General features: G+C 54.5%; 1 pseudogene; it reads left to right on the forward strand.

Moving 5' to 3' along the window:
- Positions 1 to 704: 704 nt before the first annotated feature.
- Positions 705 to 6317, forward strand: LOC148162947 (acrosin-like; annotated as a pseudogene).

Consider the following 6317-nt stretch of genomic DNA (forward strand, 5'->3'; position numbering starts at 1 on the left):
AAAATTGAAACCTCAGGATATTCAGGTGATTGTGGTGAGAACACCTGACCCTCAGGTATAGGAGACACATCTTCCTGCATGTAGGTCCCAGAGAGGAGCCCTGGAGACACTCAGGTAGGAAACACCAGACCCTGTGATACTCAGCAGTGAATAGAAAAGTGGGCTTTGTAGTCGTAAATTAGAGAAATTCAAAGTGGCTCTTTGAAAAGTGTGCTGATAGTATGTACTTGGAAGAGGGAAAGACAATTTGCCCTACACAGGGTTAAGGATCAATTAATCTGGTGAGCCCGACACCCTGTGACCATTGACATGCTGCATCATCTTGACACAGAGGGACAGACTGCCCCTCAGCCCATGATTTGGAACAGGAACTGTGGTTGCAGCTTGCATGAGGGGCAGACCCTGACACTGCACAAAACTGGATCCTCAGATGATACGGAATCTTTGAAGGGTAACTGGGAATGCAGATCCTGGCCTTGGGACAGAGGGAGGGGGCTGCACATGAGCCCCCATCACCCGAGGGGTGCAGAGGAGCCTGTACAGAAAGCTGGCATCTTGTTTCAGCCTGGACCGGTTAAGCTAAAGGGCTCCTGCCTGGCCTGACTATTGGGGTGGGGGAGGGGGGATGTAGCCATGCTGATTGGTCAGGAGGCCACAGAGCTGTGTGAGGTCACTGGGCTTCCAGGCCAGGCTGGGGCAGGAGTATGATAGAGATGCTTCCAACTGCCGTTCTGCTGGCCTTGGCAGTGTCTGTGGTTGCCAAAGATAACGCCACGTGTGAATAAGTGTCAGGGACACCTCCGGGGGGTGGAAAGAGTGTCTTTTGAATAGCAAGCCCCACCCAGACTCCCTCTGTCCAGGGCTAGGAAGGAGGCCAAGCTTGGGCCTTAGTAGTGCCCTGGGTCTCACGGGTGTGACCCACATCCCCAACTCTGACCATCCTTGCTCCCAGCTTCATCAGCCGAGAGACCCCAGGGCTGACCCCCGGGCTCCTATGCCTCCCGTAGCACAGACGCTGGGGTCCTTCCCTCACCTAGAGACTGACCTCACTGCCTCTTGCACATCAAGTCCCAATTTTTAGAAACCGCTTTCTTCCCACAGATACTGAGGTGCCCCAACTGTGGCTGACCCCAAAGACCCCAGGGTATTGTCATGGCTTTCTTCTAGGGTCCCGCCTCCACCTAGACTCTGACAGCCCCCAAGGTACCCCCAAAATCTTGTGGCCTCGCCCCAGTTCCCAGAACTTCCACCCCTGGAGCCCCACTGCTTCCCACACCTGGGATCATTGGACCTGCCTTGGCTACTCTCCCTCCTCCTGCCACCATCCAAACCCACACTGCAGCCCCAAGACCCCTGTGGCTGTTCTCTGAGTCTCCTGCCCAAAATTGGCTCTAAAGACCTCAAGCCATTACACCTCTCTCTCACCTCCTCTAGCCTCCCCCCTGCCTCGGGATCTCCCATATTTCTAGGGCCCTTATCATCGGTCCTGCTTCCTATGGCGACTTCTTTTTTGCCTTGGGGCTACACCCACAAGACCCCAGAACCCATACTCCTCAAAACCAGTTCCTGAAGCCTGCAGCTTCCTGCTTCCCTACCGCCCTGACAGCGCCTCTCCTCAGCAGCTCCCCCTCGGACCCTCCACGTTCCCGGTTGCCCCCTTTGCCCAGCCCCCTAGCCCTGATTCCCCCATCGTGCAGGTGCGAGGACAGGCTGTGCCTCTTCTTGGTTTGAACTGTGCCCCTGGTCTCTCCTCAGTGCCCCCTGTGGGTTACAGTTCAGGCAGAACCCACCAGGAAGTGGCCGTATCGTCGGAGGGCAGGATGCAACCATCGGGGCCTGGCCCTGGATGGTCAGCCTCCAGGTATTCATGTCCCACAATAACTGAAGGTACCATGCGTGCGGAGGCACCTTGCTGAACTCCCATTGGCTGCTTACTGCTGCCCACTGCTTCGTCTCCAAAAAGTCCGTGTGGGAGCGCATGGAGGGAGGTCTTCAGAAAGGCTCTTCCCAGAAAGAGACATTCTCCAGGGCTCCCTGTGCACAGTCTCCCTGGGGCTCTGGGCCATGTGGCAACCAGGCCATGAGTGGGTGGGCCCAGGAACTTGCTGAGGGAGGGCTCTGAGGATCATGGTCACCAGAGGTTTCTGTCGAGCCCGTCCTTTCTGAGGATGACCTGGCTTGCCTCTGTGCCCACAGAAAAGTATATGACTGGAGACTGATTTTTGGAGCAAGGGAAACTATGTATGGGAACGATAAGGCAGCGAAGCCGCCTCAACAGGAGAGATATGTCGAGAAAATCATCATTCATGAGAAATACATCCCCAGTTTATAGCACAATGACATCGCTCTCATGAAGATCACCCCTCCCATTCCCTGTGGGCAATTCATCGGAAGGGGCCGCCTGCCCCAATTTAGGGCAGGCCAACCTGGAGTTCCCCAGGACTGCTGGGTGGCTGCCTGGGGATTCTTGAAAGAGAAAGGTGAGTATGGGAGGGGTTCTCACAGTGGTAGGGGCACTGCTGGTCATTCCCTCAGTGGTCTCTGCAGTGCATGGGCCATATGTGGTGCCTAGTGGTGATGTCCACCAGATTCCGGGACACTGTCCCCTTTTAGAGTGGGAGAAACTGGCAGCCGAGTCCCCTGTCCACAACCTCACCACTGATGGCTTGTGTGGTCGCTGGGTGGAAGGGTGCATGCAGCACCAGGAGAACCTGGGCATTTTTTGGAATGGGGTATCGGCTGTGGCTCTATCTGGGGCCTGGAACCCCAGTTGCTACCTTCTGGAAATGGGGGATTGTCCCCTGAAATGGCACTTGGAGAAGAGCTCGAGATGGGGTTTTGTGGTTGCGGGCCAACTCCTCTCCTCTCTGGACATCCATTTCCCCAACTGTCAGTGGAAGGGCCATGTCACGTGCTCTCTGAGCTCTGAGACCCCAGAGCCCAGCCCTCTAGACCTCAGTGAACCTCTGCTCCCCACCGTCGCTGGTCACAATGCGAGAATCCACCCTCCCCACCCGAGTGACTACGATTTCTCTGCAGAGAGGGGACAGGGTTCTTGGCAGGCTAGCATGCCTGGGGCCAGGGCAGCAACGGTTTGATGAGTAGGTTAGGCATTTCAGCTTTCCATAGCTGACCACATGGACTTTTTACCCAGTCACATTGGGAATGAGAAGAGAGACTGAAAACTCTTCTGTCCCTTGATAATGGAAAACTGAGGGCTCCTAATTCAAGGCACTTCAGTCATTTGGGGTTCAAAACTCAGCCTATTCTGGTGACAAAACCCTGGTAGTTTCAGTATGCTTCCTGTAACTCTTCTTCCCTCGCTCAGGGCTGCCCCCCTTCTCTGATTGGGTTGCTTCTCCTCCCGGGCACACCCGTTTTCACTGGCCTTTGCTGGCCCTTCCCTCCCCGACCTGGGGTATCAACCTCTATCTGGCTATTGATGTCCATAGCTCTGCTGAGGCCTCTAGAGCATTCTTCTTGTCCCACCCCCGGCCTACCCTGCTCTGCCCACCCACGCAAACAGGTGCGCAGTGTCCCAGGGTTCTTGGAGTCCCTGGGGGGCTGATCTCAGCGTTCCCATCTACACTCCCAACCCTACCACCACCTTTGCTGTCCTATCTCTCAAAAGGATTATAGGCTCCCAGCTACACCCTGGACATCAAACAAGGCCTCTTTTGTTCTAGAATCCTCCTCAACTTAGTGGGATTTCTACCATCTTCTGGTGAATCCCTCCCCCACTGGTAAGGCCAAGTCTTAAAGAAATCCCCAGCCTCCAAATTTCTGTGACATTCTTGCAGACCTTCCTTTTTCTACCTCCTCCTTGAGCCCATATGCTTCTGGGGTAATCCTCCTTTTCCATTGAATTTCAGGTTCTTGTGGACTTTTTAGCATTTAAAGCCAAGGTGTTGGGATTGAGAAAACCCTGTTCTCTTCCAGGTCATCTGGCTCTTCCATAGATCTAAAAGGTCACCACAAGCGACCAGGCTTGTTGTGGTGGTCATTTCCATGTCACCCCTGCCGTGGGGACAGTGCAAGTACAAAACTAACCCTGCTTGGGTGGTATGCAAAGTTGACCTGAAGGGCCTGGAGACACAGTCCAAGCCACACAAACACACAGTCTGAATGCTGTGTGCCTAGCTCCATCCACTTTCCTCCACTTGGTTCTGGCTTCCCACTTGGCCTCCACTGCCATGTTCCAAGTGTGATCCGCCACCTCTCCACCCGGATGCAGGCGATTTCAGACCCACCCACCAGGCTGTGGCTGGGCTGTGGGTGCGGCCGTGGTGGGGGGAGGCCACTTGATGAAGAGGGGATAGCTGCCCCTATAGCCAGGTGTGAGGTTGGCTGATGGAATCATAGCCTGGGCTGGGCCTTTCTTAACCCAAAGGTCATGATGGAGCCTCTGGGGCTGTACAGGATGTTCTGACCTGCCTTCCGGTTATTCCAACCACCCATGCCCCTGACCGATCTGTGTGTGTGGAGGCCATCCTGCAGCTCCTCCTTCTCTGTAACTTCAAAACGGATGGGAGGCATGTGGGGAGGACTCATCTGCCCAGCTCCAGCAGATCCTGTCCAGAACTGAGCTAAGGTGTTAACGGCAGATGAAAAGCAATGAGGGGGACTTAGAGCCGTACTGTGGGGAAATGAAATGTGTGTCCTGGATTTGAGTGTAGAGAGGAAAACCTTGGTCCGAATCCAAGCCACACCACATCCCTACAAGAGTGTTTGGGCAAGTGGTGCTCCAAGCTCTTGATTCGAGGCAAGATGAGTAACAGCGCTTAACACAGGGGGTGACTGTGGGGTGTAAATGAGGTGACACATCCTGGCTGTAGCTGTGAATAATCATCTGGCATCAACACACATTCCTGCAGCCACATCTGCTCATCCTCCATGCACTGCACCTCCTCTTCACCTGCATATGCCTCCAACACTCCGCATGCTTCACAAGTGTCTGAGGAGAAGCCAGGGGCATTGACCTTCATGGATTTTAGGTTGAAGTAGAGCATTTCAAGTCGATGGGGGTTCCGTGGAGGGAGGAGGCAGGTCTTTCCCAAAACATGTCTTCTGTGATTGCTGACCACCAAGCCGCCTTGCTGTAGCCTACAGGATCGCACCTACACTGCAGGAGGCCCATGGGAACCTCATCGAACTCGAATTTGTAACTCCACAGAGTGGTACAATGGGTGCATTTGTCCAACCAATGGGTGTGCAGGGTACCCTGAAGGCAAGATCGACACCTGTCAGGTAACTTTCCTTTGGGCGCCCCTTTCCCTGTCAACACCTCTTTTGTGAATCCCTGAACTCCACTCCCTCCAGGGACCTGCTTCAGTGACCCTTTCCCTGGTCCCATCTCATAGCAGTGAGGATGGGAGGTGATACCTGGGGCCCCTACAAAGAACCAGTCACCACACAGAGAGCTTTATCCCACCGTGACACAGAGATCATATCACCCGAACACCACCCTAGAAGAGAAGGCTTACCTCTCCTCACCAGAATACAAAACCTTCCAATCCACTTGTACACACATGCCCATGCATGCATAAAGCCTCACACATGGACACATGGGTGGCTTATCTTCCCTCCTCACTGCAAGGAGACCCGTGACAATCCATCCCCTTCTCACATCCACCTGAAGCTGTTGATACCAACTCAAAGTTTACCACCACCACTTGTGTTCATGGCAGCAAGAAGCCATGGGACTGAAGAAACTGTCCTTCCAGAGCCTATGGCCCTTCTGGGCAGGGGAAAAGTGGCTCAGACAGAGAGTGCCTTCTGTGACCTTCTGGGCAGGGGGACAGCGGCGGGCCTCTCATGTGCAGAGACAACGTGGCAAACACCTATGTGGTCATGGGAGTCACAAGCTGGGGGTAGACTGTGACTGAACTAAGTGTCCTGGAGTCTACATGGCCAACTGGCCCTACCTGAACTGGACTGCTTCCAAGATTGGTTCTAATGCCTTGCACATGGCTCAATCGCCCACCCCTCCCCATCAGACTTTTCAAGAAATCCCGGCCTGACAACCCTCTGCCCGCCCTTCTGCTCGCCCTCCTTGGTACTTCCAACACCCTCCTTGACCTCCTCCCAGCCCCCCTGCATCTCGACCTCGACCTTGACCCAAACCCCCGGCGCCAACTCCAGCCCCACCCCCACTCCCACCTGCTCCCTCACCTATCACTAAAGCTCCCCAAGTACTTTATGTTGCCAAGCAACTACAGCAAATCACAGAGATCTTGAAGGGGAAGACCTTTTCTAATGAAAAGGGGTATTATGAAATGGAGACCACAGATCTCCCAGAACAGACCGCTGCCTCCTGA

The sequence above is a fragment of the Eumetopias jubatus genome, unplaced genomic scaffold, assembly GCF_037043125.1.
Source record: "Eumetopias jubatus isolate StellerSeaLion01/CBP00866 unplaced genomic scaffold, mEumJub1_p1.0 scaffold_12, whole genome shotgun sequence".
Classification (NCBI taxonomy): domain Eukaryota; kingdom Metazoa; phylum Chordata; class Mammalia; order Carnivora; family Otariidae; genus Eumetopias; species Eumetopias jubatus.